Genomic DNA, 16,820 nt, shown 5'->3' with positions numbered 1-16,820 from the left:
TTCCCTTGTGATGGCAAAATCAATACAGTCAAGCAGGACATGCTTGACCGTGACTCTCTCATCACAAAGCGGAGGATCCTCGTCTTTCAACAAATATTCATGGGTGTAACGAGAATGGCCTATACGACATCGTCGTAAAATGACCTCTTCAAATCTGGACGAACGACTAAGTCTGTGAAACCGATATTTGCTTTAATTTCATGTAATTTATTAACACCTACTTGGGTGTCCCACTTCTTTTGCATCAGATCTCGAATATATGATCCAAGTGGTATCACAGATTTGTTGAGTGCTGCTTTTGCAGCAGCATCAGCCATTGTGTTACCAGTGATACCAACATGGCTGGGTAACCAAGGAAAGACGATGTCATATTGGCCAGTAGCAAGATCATTAAATAACTCAAGAATTTAAATTAAAATTGGATGTTTACAAGACATATGTTAATAGACAGAAGAAACGAAAGTGAATCTGAAAAAAAAGAAATTATAAAATTTGGATTGTTTCTTAATATATTTTAGTGCTGTTAAAATTTCGTTCGCTTCTGCTGTGAATATTTAACTATTATCTGGTAGTCGTGATGATATTGTTCTGGATCCAATAGCTGTGGCACTAGCAATTGCGCCACCATCCTCGGATCCATCTGTTAATATAAGTGTTTCGTAATTGATTGTATTCTTGTTTATAAATTAGTGGATTTGTATCAGATAGTAGAATCTAATAATTGTAATTTTGATATGTTAGTCGAACTTTGCCAATAATCGCCAACATTTGAAGGGATGATGTAAATCCTGTAGGGGTCCATGCAGGTAGCAAAGTCCCAATGGCCCCAAGAGAATAGGTTATTGGCTGGCTGTATTTTATGATATAATACTAGTTACTTATCTTTTTCAGTGATAAGTCTTGTTATTTTACTGTCGATTGTTGGAAAGTTGTCATTAATGTTTCATAGTATGTATAATATGTAACCCTTGATAGTCGCGATATTTCTGACATTGCCGAGGTGACTTTTTAAACTTTTCACTCACTCACTGTGACTGATTAAGATGAACAATTTCATATACACTTAAACATCTCAATAAAATGAATTTTATGAGTCGCACATATTTCTTTACTCAATTCTATGCATCTTGTTAGTTCTGAGGAATGAACCTGGACCGGTATGGTGCTGTCCAAAACCTAGGTGTAGTTGTTCCACTTTTGACCCATTCAGCCAATAAATGGATTTTTGATATAAACAGCAAATTATTGATATGTTTATTTCATTTGCTATAATTCTTAGTTTAAATCAAAGCGACAAAACACTAAAAGCAGAGTCATGTTTTTTTTAAATTTGCATAGTTATCTGCGAGTTGTGTTAGGAATCATGGATCGAGAAACTAGTGATTGGTATAAGGATCAGCTTATATAACCAAGTCACCTGACATTACAGTTTGAATAAAGACATGTCTTGCGACATACTAACGTTAGAGTTTTAAGACCCCAGTAGGACACAAGACCTGTTGTTTTGAAGAAAATGTCATTATTTCAAATTACATACTATTTGCATTCTGATCTGTATAGACAGTTTCAGCACGAAATTTTCAAAAGTTTCGAATTTCTGCTCGGGTAACGGACAACAGACAGAGGACAGACATACGGACGGACGGAAATGGGATAATAAAAGCGACAAAACCCTTTCCATATTCATAAGAAATATTCACTGAAAGCAGAGCCCAGCGAACGATTCCGACTGCATAATGAGTATGTATTTGTGAATCACTCTCATATAGTAATGATACCAGATATTCCTCAAAAAGTGAGCGTATCCTGCCCAAACCGGTGGCACCCGTCACAAACACATGCAAAGGCAAGTGAGTTGTAAGATTTGGTCAGAGTCTTATCATTTCATCTGCCGTGCTCTTGATTTGACCACTCACGGATACCATCTCTTGTTTGTCATGAGAAAACATTGATCACTTATATCAAGGGTCAAGGTCATCACATAGTTCACATCCAGAAGTATAAATATGAAAAGGACTTAAGGCTTTCCAAGAACCAAAAGTTCCTTTATGTCGAGCAATCTCCCAGCAGCTCCAGCCTTTGGTGTCTACATTTCACAATTTTTAGATACAATCGAACATACTCTATTTGCGGCGATTTCCTACGATTTTTGCTCAAAAGTTGTTTGATCATGGTCATAACATTCAAGGCCCCAGTAAATGTTTCAGAAAGAGTAATGGGAGACATGTGGAGGACTAGAATAATGCCCGATGCAATTATTCAACCATATCGTGACGAGAACAAGCTATACAATAATAATAATAAATACATTTAGACCACAATTTTGAAAATACTTGTCGTCAATGGACAACACGATAGGATCTTGAGGTTTCTTGACTTCGTTGCTGGTTTTGTTGGTCTGTGACCAAAAACGTCGCTCAGACATTGACAGTTGAATTTTTAAAGAAGACTAGAACGTATTATTCTTACCCCAGATTGGGAGTAAACAAGTTATTTTGTTGTGACGACGTATTGCTTGTTAGTTTAGTTAACCCATTCGCGTGTTTAGTAAATCAATTTCACATCAATTATACACATCCAGTATACAATAGGGTTAATGATAATATCATTGGCAACAAGTCTGCATGTACGTTGTTGAAGCACAGACGGCAGAACCCCAGTGGAAGAGCGTGACTGTATGTACTACTCTGTTTGATGTGCTTGTATTGGTATTATGGTGTAGATATGTTTCTGTTTGGCCTATAACGTTTATGTTTCTTAAAACACCAAGTGTACTTTAATGTCCACTTTACCATCAAAGAATATACAAGTTGACATTTGAGGTAATTATGTACTTTATCTTATTTCTTAAATCAGAGAGCCGTGAAGATCCGGGGTAGAATAGGTCTTCAGCAACCCATGCATGCCGTGAAAGGCGACTATGCTTGTCGTAAGAGGCGAGTTACTTGCGTGGATCGATGCTCATGATGTCAGTCACTTTATTGTCTGGTCTAGACTTGATTATTTACAGAGCGCCGTCATACAGCTGGAATATTGCGGCGTCAAACAATAAACACACACACAAAATCTTATATCAGATATTGCTGATGCTACTCTGAATTGTAATTCACTCACTCATTTTAATCGATGTCACACCAACACTAGGCCAATACAACCAGCAATGACCATTAGGCTGGCAAGAGATTCAACATACAAAGTTGACTGTCATATCTGGAGGCTTTTCGTCGTTGTTTTTCCGTCTGCGTTTTCTGTCTTCTGGATGTATTTTCGGATGAGATATTCATATGCAGCCTTCACGACTATGTTTTGCAGGTGATAATCATTCAGTCCAACCGACACCAGGTCCCACAAACTGATAATGAAACTTCTACAGATGTTCCTGCTGATGCTAGTTGTCTCCCCCTTGGTGATCCTTGCAAATAGGAGGCGTGTTTCGTTCACGAGTTGCCTGTCCACTAAAACGGACAGTGATATCCTTGAATCAGTACCAGTCAGAAGCAGGATCGAGTGTTCTGTGAAGTGCCTGAATAACCCGGTCTGTCTGTCTGCCTCCTACTGTAAGACCGGGGATGGTTATACGTGTCAGTTAACCGGGTCGTACGTGCAGGGGAACTGTTCGAGGCTTGCTGCTGGTAATGGCTGCAGTCAGACTGCGATGGTAAGTTTCTGTTGTTGTTTCTTTATTCAAGATTGACTATATTTTGAGCAATTAAATATAGAACCAAATTGTTATTAGGTCAAACACCCAATTTGGATTATTTGCAAACTGCCTCATTTCATATGACATGCAGTTGGGAATTCTTTGAGTGACCTCCAACTCATGACATCAAAGGAATGTTCAGACATACTCTGTTCGTATGCAGTGTAAATGGACGCTTTAAATATTTGTTGCCATGGGTTACGTGGCAGCTCTGATGCAATCAAGAACATGAGAACAATTAATATTAGTATATGTCAGAATATACACAAGTACATACATAAACATGTGTGTGCGTATATATATGTATATATATAAATGCGACGCCAGATCCATTTTAGCTTGTCAGAATATACACAAGAACATATATGTACATGTGCGTGTGCGTGTGCCTGCATGTATATATAAACTGAAGTACAAAAGAAAGTACACACCCCTAAAATATCATATATTACGCATATGGTTGAAAAAGTTGTTACATTTTTGGCGCTATCGTAATGTAATGAACAAAACCATTGAGAGCATATCGCAGAAACGTAACCTTGACATTATGATAGGCAACAAAAGCACACATTGTAAAAATGGCAATTTTCTCCATTTGCACGTGCAATATGCGTAGAAACAGTATAAAAGGCAGTGGATTCTATCGTTCATTACACATTCAACGAAAAAAACACAAGACAAATGTCACGTTTAACAGCAGTGGAGCGAGAGAGAGAGCCGTGGGAATGTCCCAAGTGGGGGCGTCGAACAGTCACATCGCAAGGACCCTTGGCTGCACCAGGCAAACCATTATCAGACTCCTTCGTCGTGTCAACCAGACTGGCCAGACATCCGACCGCCCAAGAAGAGGAAGACCGAGAGTGACGACCCCTGCAGAAGACCGGTGCATACGCACATTACACCTGCGCAACAGGTTCCTCACCATGGCATCAACAGCGTCGACAGCGTTAGGTCACCACATCAGCAGGAACACAGTCATGAGACGACTACGAGCTGCCGGTATCCGGGCTTATCGACCATTCCGTGGGATGACCTTGACCGCTCAACACCGTATCAGCCGTCTTCGCTGGGCAAGAAGAGTCAGACGCTGGCAACGTCGTGACTGGTCACGAGTCCTCTTTACCGATGAAAGTCGATTCAACCTCTACCATGCTGACGGTAGAGTGAGAGTCTACCGACGTAGAGGCGAGCGACTGGCTGGAGCATGTGTCCAACAAGTTCATCCTTTTGGCGGAGGCAGCGTTATGGTTTGGGGGGGCATTTGCGGCGAACAGAAGACGGATTTGGTCATTCTCCACCAGACCCTGACAGCCCAGAGCTACAGGGACCAAGTGTTATAGCCGGTGGTGATCCCCTTCATGCAGAGGCAAAGGCAGGGGTTTCTTTTTCAGCAAGATAACGGCCGACCACACACCGCTAGACTCACTATGGACTTCCTGAACCGTCAGAACATTCACGCTCTCCGGACTTGTCACCCATTGAACACCTGTGGGACCATCTCGGTAGACAGTTGTGACGACGCGCACAGCCACCAACCACCATACCACAGCTGGAACAGGCTCTGCGAGAAGAGTGGCAGCGGATCCCTAATGACGTCATCCGACGGTTGACCTTTTCCATGAGAAGGCGTGTCCTGGCTTGCATTAACTCAAATGGGGGTCATACGAGGTACTGAGACCACTCGCATGGCCTTCATACCTGGGACTGTCATCATTTCTACAAGTGTGATTTTTGATGAGTGACCGCCTATGGACGTTATTGTCAACTGAAAAGTTTTATGCGGCCACAAATCTTTAAATCCATTCTAAACATGTTTGAAAATGACTCAACAATGACATTAAACATTACAATCACAATAAAGTTTGCCCTGTCTTCTTTTACTGTCAGAATAGTGGGGTGTGTACTTTCTTTTGTATTCAGTTTATATATATATATATATCAATGCAACGCGAACGCACGCACACACATGTGGCTTTGACGATAATTTCTTTCATTGTGAAATATATACATCCAAAGGTGGATCCGTGTGAGAACGGGGGAACTTTCTACCCTCACAACAGGACCTGTCACTGTGCTGAAGGCTTTGTGGGTCATTACTGTCAGAGGCGCTACCGAGGTATGTGATTTAGTGATACTTTCGATTCCATCATACCTACATCACAACAATGTTAGGCAAAGGGAACCAATCCCTCGATGTATCTGTCATTTCCAATACAAATGGAAATGATCGTTTTATCATAAAGCATGCCCAGGGGTAGTACTTCAATGGTATGACATCATAACTATTTTAAATCCTTCCTTGAAACTTCAAGTTGATATGATGGGAGTAAAGTGAGTTTGATTTTACGCCGCTGTTAGAAATATCACGGCGGGGGATCACAGACAAGGGTTTCACATTTTCCCGATGTTGGGAATCGAATCTGGCTCTTCGGCGTGACGAGCGAATGCTTTATCCACCAGGCTACCCGACCGCCCCTGATGGGATATGAATTAAGAGTGATGTAAGTACTGGTATCTGCATATAATACCATCACGGCTATTTAAGTGAGAACCCTTGGGGATTACGGGTAAGGATACAGAAGAATAAGCTAAAATGGATCGGGCGTCGCATTGATGTCATCGCATCCTAACCGCGTGCTCATGCTGTCAGTCACTGGAGTGTCTGGTGTAGAATATAATATTTACAGTCCGTCTTCATATATGAAATATTGACGATTGTCGCCTCAACAAACATACAATCAAAGAACAAAACAGGACTTCTACTATCTTCTACCGCTTTATCAGACAACAGACCTATGAAAATCCGAGTTCGAATCTTTAGCAAGCCATGCTAGTCGTTAGGGGCGACTAACGGGATCAGGTGGTAGGGCTCGCTAACTTGGTCGATGCATGTCATCGCAACCCAATTGTGTAGGTCAATGATCATGACATCAATCACTGAGTTGTCTGGTCCTGACTCGTTTATTTACAGATTGCCTTATGTAACTCGAATATTGCACTCAGGCATTATTCCAGCTATATGACGGTGGTCTGTAAATAATCGAGTCTGGGCCAGACAATCCAGTGCCTGACATCATAAATATCGATCCACGCAATTGGGATCGATGACAAGTATCATCCAAGTCAGCGAGCCTGAACACCCGATCCCTATTGCCAAAACTTCTTCACATTTAACATCACCACTGCGTACATCACACCACGCCTACTGTTCATGCTTGTCTTTTCTATCCAGTCTGTACAGAGACACCCAAGGCATGGTTTAGTCCATACATCATCCAGCCATTTGGATCTGAAGAGGAACTTGAGTGGGTTTGTGATTATGGGAGCGGTCGTGTGGCAGAAATATACACCAAAACGTTTAACACAAACTATACACTTCCATGGCAACAAATGAAACGTTACTATCCATATTTTGAAGGTTTCTCCTTTTTGGGCCTCGAAAATCTACACCAGCTCACAAAACAGGGCGTGTATGATGTACGTGTTCTTTTATCAGTTGTCCAACATCATTTTGGTAATATATACTATAGAAACTTCCGCGTGGACTCTGAAGTACAAGGTTATGCACTCCACTGGGATAACGTTGAATGGGACAAGACCTCCCGCAACACGAGTGAGCAATATCTGGATGGCTTGGGTGGAGCAGGAGACGAAACCAAGAACCTGAACGGGGCACGTTTTGGAACATATGACAATGATGTCAACGGCTGTGCCCGCGCCAATAACGCTGGATGGTGGTTTAATCCTCTTGGTTGTACACAGCTGAGATTTCATTCAAATGGATTGTATTGGCCAACAAACCGAAATGGAACGGTTGCAATGGAATTGATGGGGGCCGTCCTTATGATTTTAAAGAAGGTTTATTGGTATGTTGAAGATGACCTTGTTCTGTGAAAACAGTATCCACGACATGCAGTGTTCTGTCATGGGTGGTTAGGTTCTACACAATTCAACTGTAAATTTTGCCAATTTCATACATAACACATTTTTGACTATAACTGCATAATTTTAAAACCCGAATCCAACTAATAAATGATCACAGGTCAGAAGCGGGCTACTGCTTCCTGATTGGCTCGTTATATAGTGAGTGAGTGAGTTAGGTTTAACGCCGGCCGCTTTTAACAGTATTCCAGTCATATTGTGGCGTGTGAGCGCAATGTGGGAGGAAAGCCCGAAGTGATGCAAGTCTCAGACGTTTACCACTTCGGTGAAACCCATGAGCACGGGAATGGTGCTGACAAAACCTAGAAACATAAACCGGGCGAACCGGGATTCGAACCCACAATCAAAGGTTTCTAGCGTACCCAAGGGACGCAACTCTGCACAACGAATCGCGGCGCCTTAGACGACTGGGCCACCCGTGCCCCCGGCTCATAATAGAGTGGGAATGTGTTCAATTATTATTTCGAATAGTGCCTGTAGTTCTTTTGTGTTAATGATTAAATAAGAAGTCTGTGAGGTAATTACTGTTGACTTATTTATTAATGAGAATTGATTTCAATACAACCATCTTATTGGTTGCCAATTTATTTATTATAAATGTATTAATTTTATATCAGAGAGGTTCACTTAGATGGCATGAATAAACGAACGCTATTATAACGCCAACGCTTTACTTTAAGACGCGGGTGGAATAAGAGAGATCCTTCTTGTAGGCCTGTTGTTCATATGCCAATATAGATACCCTCGAGAAGCGCATGTTTTCTCCCGGAATGACACAAGCTGGTCACGAAAAAAGTCAAGAATGTCCTGACGTACACCGGAAATTGACGAACATCTGTGAAACTGGCGCGATAGACTATGTAGGGTTTCCATTTAATTATTATGACACATGTTCTAGTACAATTTATGACTTTATGGATTAAGTTAAAAATGAAACTGAATGTACACAAGACATATGAAAATGAATTGTCACAGGGAAAAAACTAGAAGACAAAATTAGGATGCATGAATTTTCTATACAATTACCCATCAACTCCTATGTCCCCACAACCTTTAACAGAACTATTACAAATATACCGAAATCGCCAGCTTTATTTGACATAATTATACCTCATTTTCAATATTATATACACAAAGAAAAAAGTTAAGCACACCCAAATATATACTACTCAAAAGAAGTTAAGGAACACCCGATTATTTCATATTACTATAGTTCATCTACCATGACATGACAAGTTACATATAGTAATATGAAAGAAACAGGTTTTCCTTAACATCTTGTGAGTAGTATATTACATTATTGTTTGGTCCCAATATTTGTAACAGTCAGGAAAGACATAATTACGGGAAGAATTATGTTTTCTCGAGTTGATGTAATCAGTTATGCGTCACGAAAGCTCACGTTCCATGCATGGTATGCCCGTACATCATGTTACCCTCAAGTATCTCGAAAAGTAGTGTATCCAAACGTTGCAATTGTTTCTTAAGCTCGGTTTTAAACAGTTATTCCATCACATTGTATGATCACGAAGGCGAGTGTCAAACGCCACAAGATGACAAGTAATCGGCATGCATAACGCAGAATTGTCAGACCAGTGATGTACAGGACCGTCCCAGATCCGGAGGATCTAGACCTCCTGTGACGACACATCATGTCATACGCCGAGAACCCTTTTTAACAAGTACTCGTATGAAACAGCTGTGGTTGCCAAATAGTCGTTTCAGCACCAGAACCGCCAGGAACCGTCAGGAACCGTCAGGAGCCGGCTGAAAGCAACAGGACTGAGTGCTAGATTTGTACCATAGATTGAATAATGTTCGTAGAAACAATATTATGCTACTTTGAGGCACAACGCAACAACTTACCAGTGTGGGAACAAAAATATTTGTTAATGGAATACGCATTTCCCAAACAGAAAGAAAAATAAATCGGTAAGTTCTTTATTTTTGTAGCTTTGATTACTAATCAAATATCCCATCAAGTTGTAAGAAAAATAAATAGTGGAAAATAAAAAGGGGTTACACATTTGTTGCTGGTGGTATATCAGTCTAATGTAAGGCTTTTGAGCTTGTATTTTTGTTTACTTAAATTGAAAGATTTAACGGAGAAGCATTTAATGATTACCTTCTTCTCAAGACATGCGAGCAACAATGTATATTAACTATTGATGTAAAATGTCACTCCGGTTTAAGATTAATTATTTAATCAGCTGGAAGTATCAGAAGTTAGTAAGATAAAGAACCTATTCCTGTAACGCCTCTGACAGTAATCTCCAGTGAAGCCTTCAAGACAATAACAAGTCCTGTTCCTGATAAAGAATGTTTTTCCGTTCTCACATATATATAACTGCAAACAAGGACAACACTTCATCAAACAAACCCTGCTGACACTGATGCATCAAATGTTGAACGTACATTACACACTACGAAAACTTTACTTATGCTTCACATTACACAACTTTACTTTGTAACCTTGAGTAAACAACTTTGAGAAAGACTAGTATCACGCTTCTCGAAACCATAATGGAAAGAGCAAGCTCAATTGGGACTGAAACGGTGTGAAATGTTGTCTCATGGTTCATACAGAGTTTCAGTTACAAAATGTAAGACTTTTTCTAAGCTTTTGCATACCGATATAAGTCCCTAATAATGAGAAATGCATTAAATCTGTGTCATGTTTTGTTTGTTTTGTTTATTTGATGTTTGACGCAATTCGTGCCAATCCAGCAAAGCGTGAAATAGCCGAATGATTTGAATGGCAAGGCGGAAAATTTAGAGTTGACGAGAATGGCATGCCAGATTGTCGACATGTACCCTGTTGGTTTGTCCTAGCGGCTTAATTTTTTCAAGGAGCACAAGCTCTCTAGGCCAGGCAAATCAGTCAAGCTCGAGCGGGGAGTTAAAAAAATCAAAATTGCAAAATTAACTTGACTTTGATTGTTTATGACTAATTCCAAGCCTTCTGAAGTCATTTTGTAGGAATTCCAGGCCTTTCCAAGCTAATTTTGCATTTGAGGACCTTTTAAGGCAAACGTCGTAATTCATGCGATGTAAACTTTAAACTCACCCACTCACTATATCATGAACTATTTTAACTTTACAGCAACAGGTTTACTGTTGATCTCACACCTGTCCATACAGAACAGCTTTAAAACAGAAAGTCAAATGCCTCTAGCTACCTATGTAACAATGAAATAAGCACTTCCTTTTTGAAAACGCAGTGCACACAAGTCCTATGCTCGCAAATAGCATAGTCAGCAAGTTCGTTGCACGGGAACTAACTGAAGGATGGTATAAGACTGGCGCTGGTATTTTGTTGGCAGCAGAGGTTTTGTAGATCCTTGTGGCCCCTTGTATGGTGAACAAACTTTGGTTGTTAGTGATCTGTAGCCATTTTTGTCACGAGTTGTTAAATTATGTTATACTGTTTGCAATGTTCCCAAAATAGTTTTAAACAAACCTAGTGTGATAAATTGATCTATCGTTAACAACACAGACAATAGGTGGTGAGGTGAAATGGGATTTAACGTCGCGTCGAAGATTATTACACATATATAGCGACGTGCATCCACGTGTGTGTGTGGCTGCTTGTTCTAGTCCGGACTGATGTCAATTCATAGTGCTAGCACAGTGAGACACCATGCCACAGTTTAACATTAATACCCCACTCAGACGCGTATACTGACTCGGAGCCGACCAGTCCTTGTTTTAGCCCTTTTATGCCGAGCACAAGACAGACAAGGGTAAGACAGACAATAAACCTGGCGCTGAAACACACCAACATGAAATACACGTGCATCACATTTGGGGCTATGCAAAAAACCAAAACCTTTGGGTTTTCATTTGTAAGCCATCACATTCTTACAGCTAGTGAACAGCAAATACTTGACATGACTGACTGAAGCCCAGCACAACAACTACTAACAGGAGAATGGCCTTCAGCTGAAGCCAGGTTTATCCATGTAGCGCCAAGCACAATAACAAGGCTGTGGAACCGTTATCAGTCACACAAGACAACATTCCCAGATCCGGGCAACAACACGAGACAGATTCATACAGCAACGTCACTTACGTGAAAAAACCAGCGAGGTCACCTCTACAGCTACGGAATTACCAGTAGGAAATTGCGTAGGATATTAGGCCAGACAGTGAGTAAGTTAAGAATTAACGTCGCATCGGCAATACTTCAGCCATATAGAGACGAGACCAACTTGATATATACTCAATTTAGTCATCTATGCAAAGCTTCTTTATCCAACATTTTTGGGCATAGCACTATTCTTTATACAGTTGACAAAACGGGCCATCCAAGCGAGGCCACCTCCCTGGGGATCATGGGAACTAATGGTTGTCTGCTTCCAATACATAAGGAATCACTGCTGCAAGCTATCATGTATATTTTAGTTTGAATAAAGAATCTTGGTGAGACAAACTAGTGATTGGTATTTGGGGCACTTTTCCCACTTTTAGACAAGACACATCTTCCCGAGGTAAGGGAGTAACTTACTCTAAATGTCCGGTTTCCACCCTTCCCGAACTAGGCATAGTTGCATTTTGGCTGGACGTACTAGACTATGCATAGCCAATCAAAATCGTGTAACGAACAAGACATCCGGTCCGAAAACAAAACAACATGCATTTCAATGGGCACATTTTCGTAGACTGCAGGATTTGCAGGATTTGCAAAGCATGTGTACCGACAACTGGTACCGGGCAGATATTTTGCACATCTTTTCATATTTCTAATTAAGGTGCTCAAATGATTTCATGCAGTTAGCGAGGTAAGACCCGTTTTATGACAATATTATTCTTGATTATCAATAAGATCGTCTTACCGGGAGCCGCCACTGATGGTATCTGATTGGTCAATAGGAGAAACATAGAAGGGACACAACTCGTAAAAGCTTCTGATGGTGCTACGATCGAGCCTTGAAATTCCAACCTTGTTCGGCAAAGGTGGTAACACATCTTCTATAGTCAGTTAACTTATTTCTTCATTTTGTTGGGCCTGTGACTAAAAGCATCCCTCAGGCATTTTCATATGTTTTTTTAATGAATATTAGAAAAGTATTATTCTTATTCCAGATTGGGCGTAAACATGTTATTTTGTTGTGACAACGTATTGCTTGGTGATTCATTTACATGTTAACCCATTCGAGTCTTCAGAATCAATTTCACGTAAATTAGACACATCCGGAATTCAAAAGAGTTAATGACAATATCACGCGGAAGAAAAGAAATGAACAGGTGAATACACTTTGCAGGCGCCACAACCACAGTGGAAGAGGGTGACTGTAAGTACTAATTTATTTGGTCTGCAGATGTATATGTTTCTGTTTTGTCTATGATGGACACGTTTCTAAGAAGACCGCTTGTCCGTTTGATTTCCATTTGACCATCACATTCAGTTCAAGATAAAACTTAACTTGAGAAAAGTGTTAGTGATGTACTTGAAGTAATGTTAAGCTGTACATGCGTTTTTAAGGATATCTAATTTACTCGCTTTCTTCAACTGAAGCCAAACCTGCACCAGACAAACAGCTGGCAAGAGATTCAGAAGACAAAGTGTTACATCTGACGGCTTCCCTTTTAACTATTCTTTCGTCATGCCCATATTACTATTTTCTGCAGGAGACACGCATAAACAACCTTGAAGTTTATGTTTTGCAGGCGTTAATCATTCAGTTCGAGCGACACCAGTGCCTCCAAACTGATAATGAAACTTCAACAGATCTTCCTGCTAGTTGTCTCCCCCTGGGTTATCCTTGCACACAGGAGGCGTGTTTCGTTTAAGAGTTGCCTGTCCACAAACACGAACAGTGAGATTCTTCAATCAAAGCCAGTCAGAAGCAGGATCGAGTGTTCTGTGATCTGCCTGAATAACCAGGACTGTCTGTCTGCCTCCTACTGTAAGACGGGCGATGGCTTCATGTGTCTGTTAACCGGGTCGTACGTGGGGGGGAACTGTTCGACTCTCGCCCCTGATAATGGCTGCAGTCGGTCTATTATTGTGATTTGTTATGTTTCTTATTTAAGATAGATTGAGTGAGTGAGTTGTGTTTACCGCCGCTTTTAACAGTATTCCAGTTATATGACGGCGTGTCAACTTAATGTCGGAGGAAAGCCCGAAGTGATGCAGGTCTCAGACGTTTACCTCGTCGGTGACACCACAAGCGCGGGTATGGTGCTGACAATCCTAGAAACATGATCGGGGTGAACTGAGATTCGAACCCACAATTATAGGTTCCTGACGTGCCCAAGGGACGCAACTCTCCACAGTGAATTGCAGCGCCATAGACGACTGGGCCACCCGTTCCCCCGAAGATAGATTGAATATATTTTGAGATTAAGATTGAATATGCTCTTTTAACTGCTCGTATCAGGTACACTTTGATGCCACATGCTCGTCAAGCTAATATATTATATGGAAGTAAATATGTATAAAGTTCCAACATCATTGACAGCCACCTTAGGCAAGGGAGTATCCCAAAATGATTAATAATTTGAAGCGTGAATGTGCCACAGGCCTAAATTCTGAAATCAGAAAATTATTATGTCTCACTCAATAAACGTCAACAAATTATGTCAAAATACACAGGATGAGTAGTATTTGTCACAGTTGAATGTCTTGAATAAGACACATGCTTCGTTCTTGACTGCAGAAAATAGTTTTGGAAACAGTCAGAAAAGTAGGTCATTTCTGATGAGCATCTGGTCCGCTCAGAATCACCATCGTCTCCCTCTCATATATGTACAGCTGGTCTTCTAGAAACTGATACCCACTGTCCCAAGAACAATGTAGTCAGTCCTTGAAATGAATAATTCAAAACAAGCTCTACTCTCTAGCAGAACTCTCTTTGCCGGGAAGGTACCGAAGGTGGGGCGGAGTTTATAATGTAAACACTAAGGGAGGTCGCTTAATTGTACGATTTGTCAAAGTCACTCTCAACAAATGATATTTTTTTTTAACCACATTACTGGAGCCAACAATCATCTAAAATAATATTACCAAATATTTGTAATATTTATATATATGTGTGTCCTCCACAGATGGATCCATGTGAGCACGGGGGCACTTTCTACCCTCACAACAGGACCTGTCACTGCGCTGAAGGCTTTGTGGGACATTACTGTCAGAGACGCTACCGAGGTAGGTGATTCAATGATACTGTCGATTCCAACATACTTACATCACACACTTTAAATATATAGAAGAACGTAAATCTGTGGAGGATCTTAAATATGACAAATCGATTGTTATTAAGGAAGCAGATAAAGGCGGCGCAGTCGTAATAATGGACTCGGGATATTATGGATAAAAAAAATATGAATTATTACAAGACAAGGAATTTTACATTGAAACAGATAATACTGAAAAAGCTGTAATTAAGAAAATAAAAAAAACATAGTGAAGACTTCTCTGGAGATCTGGACCCTCAAGAAAAAGACTACTTAATAAACTGTGACCCGCAGACGGCTAATTTATACGGACTACCCAAGATCCATAAAAGTAAAAGCTGAGACTGGAAAAAACAACAAATGTTTAATTGATGAAAGCCAAATTGAACTCTAGAATGTATTAATAGAGTTGTCATTTCAATCGTAAATGTTACACTGTTACTTTACAAATACTGTATATTTTAATTCAGATGTAATTTATAACGTCATTATATGTCATTGTTAGTTACACTGAAGAGCTGTCATGAGACAGCGAAAGTACTATGTCTGAAACTGATATAAAGAAGATGATGGACTAACGTGGACTTTATTATTTTATTATATATTACATGTACACCGAGTGAACATTTACCACATTTTTGTATATTTTATATACTTTATTTTTATTTTCTGACACCGCTTTTAACAGTATTGCAGTTATATTGTGGCGTGTCAGCTGAATGTGGAGGAAATCCCGAAGTTATGTACATATATAAACTCTGTGTGTGTTGTGTGTATGTGTGTAGGGCCATATACCTGAACTTGTATATAAATGGTTTAGGTTAGTTAGTTAATTGCATTGCATCGTATCTATATAATCTCAGTATGTAAAAGACTTGATTATCTGGTCGTCTCACTTAAATTTTATTAAATAACATGACGCATTATAACAGAGCTTCTAAGCGTAACTCACAACTAAATATAGCTAGTAAATGCATTGTATAACTTCTTACCATATCATTTCAACATTCACTGCTATTAATGGTAAAGCGAATTATGTGTGTAATATCGTGAACTTCTTCTCCATCCAGATTGTTCAGAGGTACCCACATCGCACAAATTTATTCAATACACCATCCAGCCATTTGGATCGCAGGACGCACTTGAGTGGGTTTGTACCGGTGGGACTGGGAGCCGCAATCGATTGGCAGAAATACCCCACCCCTCCAATGAAAATTTTAACATAGACTTCTCGCTTCCATGGCAACGGATGAAAAGGTATCATCCATATTCTGATGGCTTCTCCTTCATGGGCCTTGAAAATCTCCACCAGCTAACCAAACAGGGTGTGTATGACCTTAGCGTTTATTTGGGAGTTTCCTCAAGGGATAATGGTGTTATATACTACCGAAACATCCGCGTGGACTCGGAAGCGCAAGGTTATGCACTATATTGGGACAACGTTGAATGGGACAAGACCTACTTCAAAACAAGTGAGCAGTTTCTGGATGGTTTCGGTGGGGTAGGAGACGAAACTAAGAACTTGAACGGGGCGCGTTTTGACATATGACAATGACGTCAACGGCTGTGCCCGTGACAATAACGCTGGGTGGTGGTTTAATCCACTTGGTTGTACAAAGTTGATATTTCATTCAAAAGGAATATCTTGGCCAACAAACCGAAACGGTACAGTTGCAATGGAGGAGATGATGACGGTTATCATGCACTTTTTAAATGTAAATTGGTATGTGGAAGATGATCTTGTTCTGTGAGCTGTTCCGACACGTCAATGACTGGACACTATCTGTTCTATCAAAAGTGATTAGGGTATCCACAGTATATTTGCAATAAGTGAGAAATCAAATTACCTGTATTTGTTCTTACTATGGCAATACATACATGACGTTGAGTACATACATGACATATTGAAATTATGATATTGCATTCAAATAAGAACCCAACTCTTCCGGATACTTATAGTTTTAAGTGGTTCATTTTTTAGCCATGTACCTACAGATAA

General features: G+C 40.3%; 1 pseudogene; it reads left to right on the top strand.

Annotated features, from left to right (window-relative positions):
• Positions 1 to 4,425: 4,425 nt before the first annotated feature.
• On the top strand, positions 4,426 to 16,572 carry LOC139448983 (uncharacterized; annotated as a pseudogene).
• The last annotated feature ends 248 nt before the right edge of the window (positions 16,573 to 16,820 follow it).

The sequence above is a fragment of the Haliotis cracherodii genome, unplaced genomic scaffold (assembly GCF_022045235.1).
Source record: "Haliotis cracherodii isolate W230 unplaced genomic scaffold, xgHalCrac1.p SCAF_7, whole genome shotgun sequence".
Lineage (NCBI taxonomy): Eukaryota > Metazoa > Mollusca > Gastropoda > Lepetellida > Haliotidae > Haliotis > Haliotis cracherodii.
Note: the sequence above shows the minus strand (reverse complement) of the source record. Positions and strands in the feature narration are given on the sequence as shown.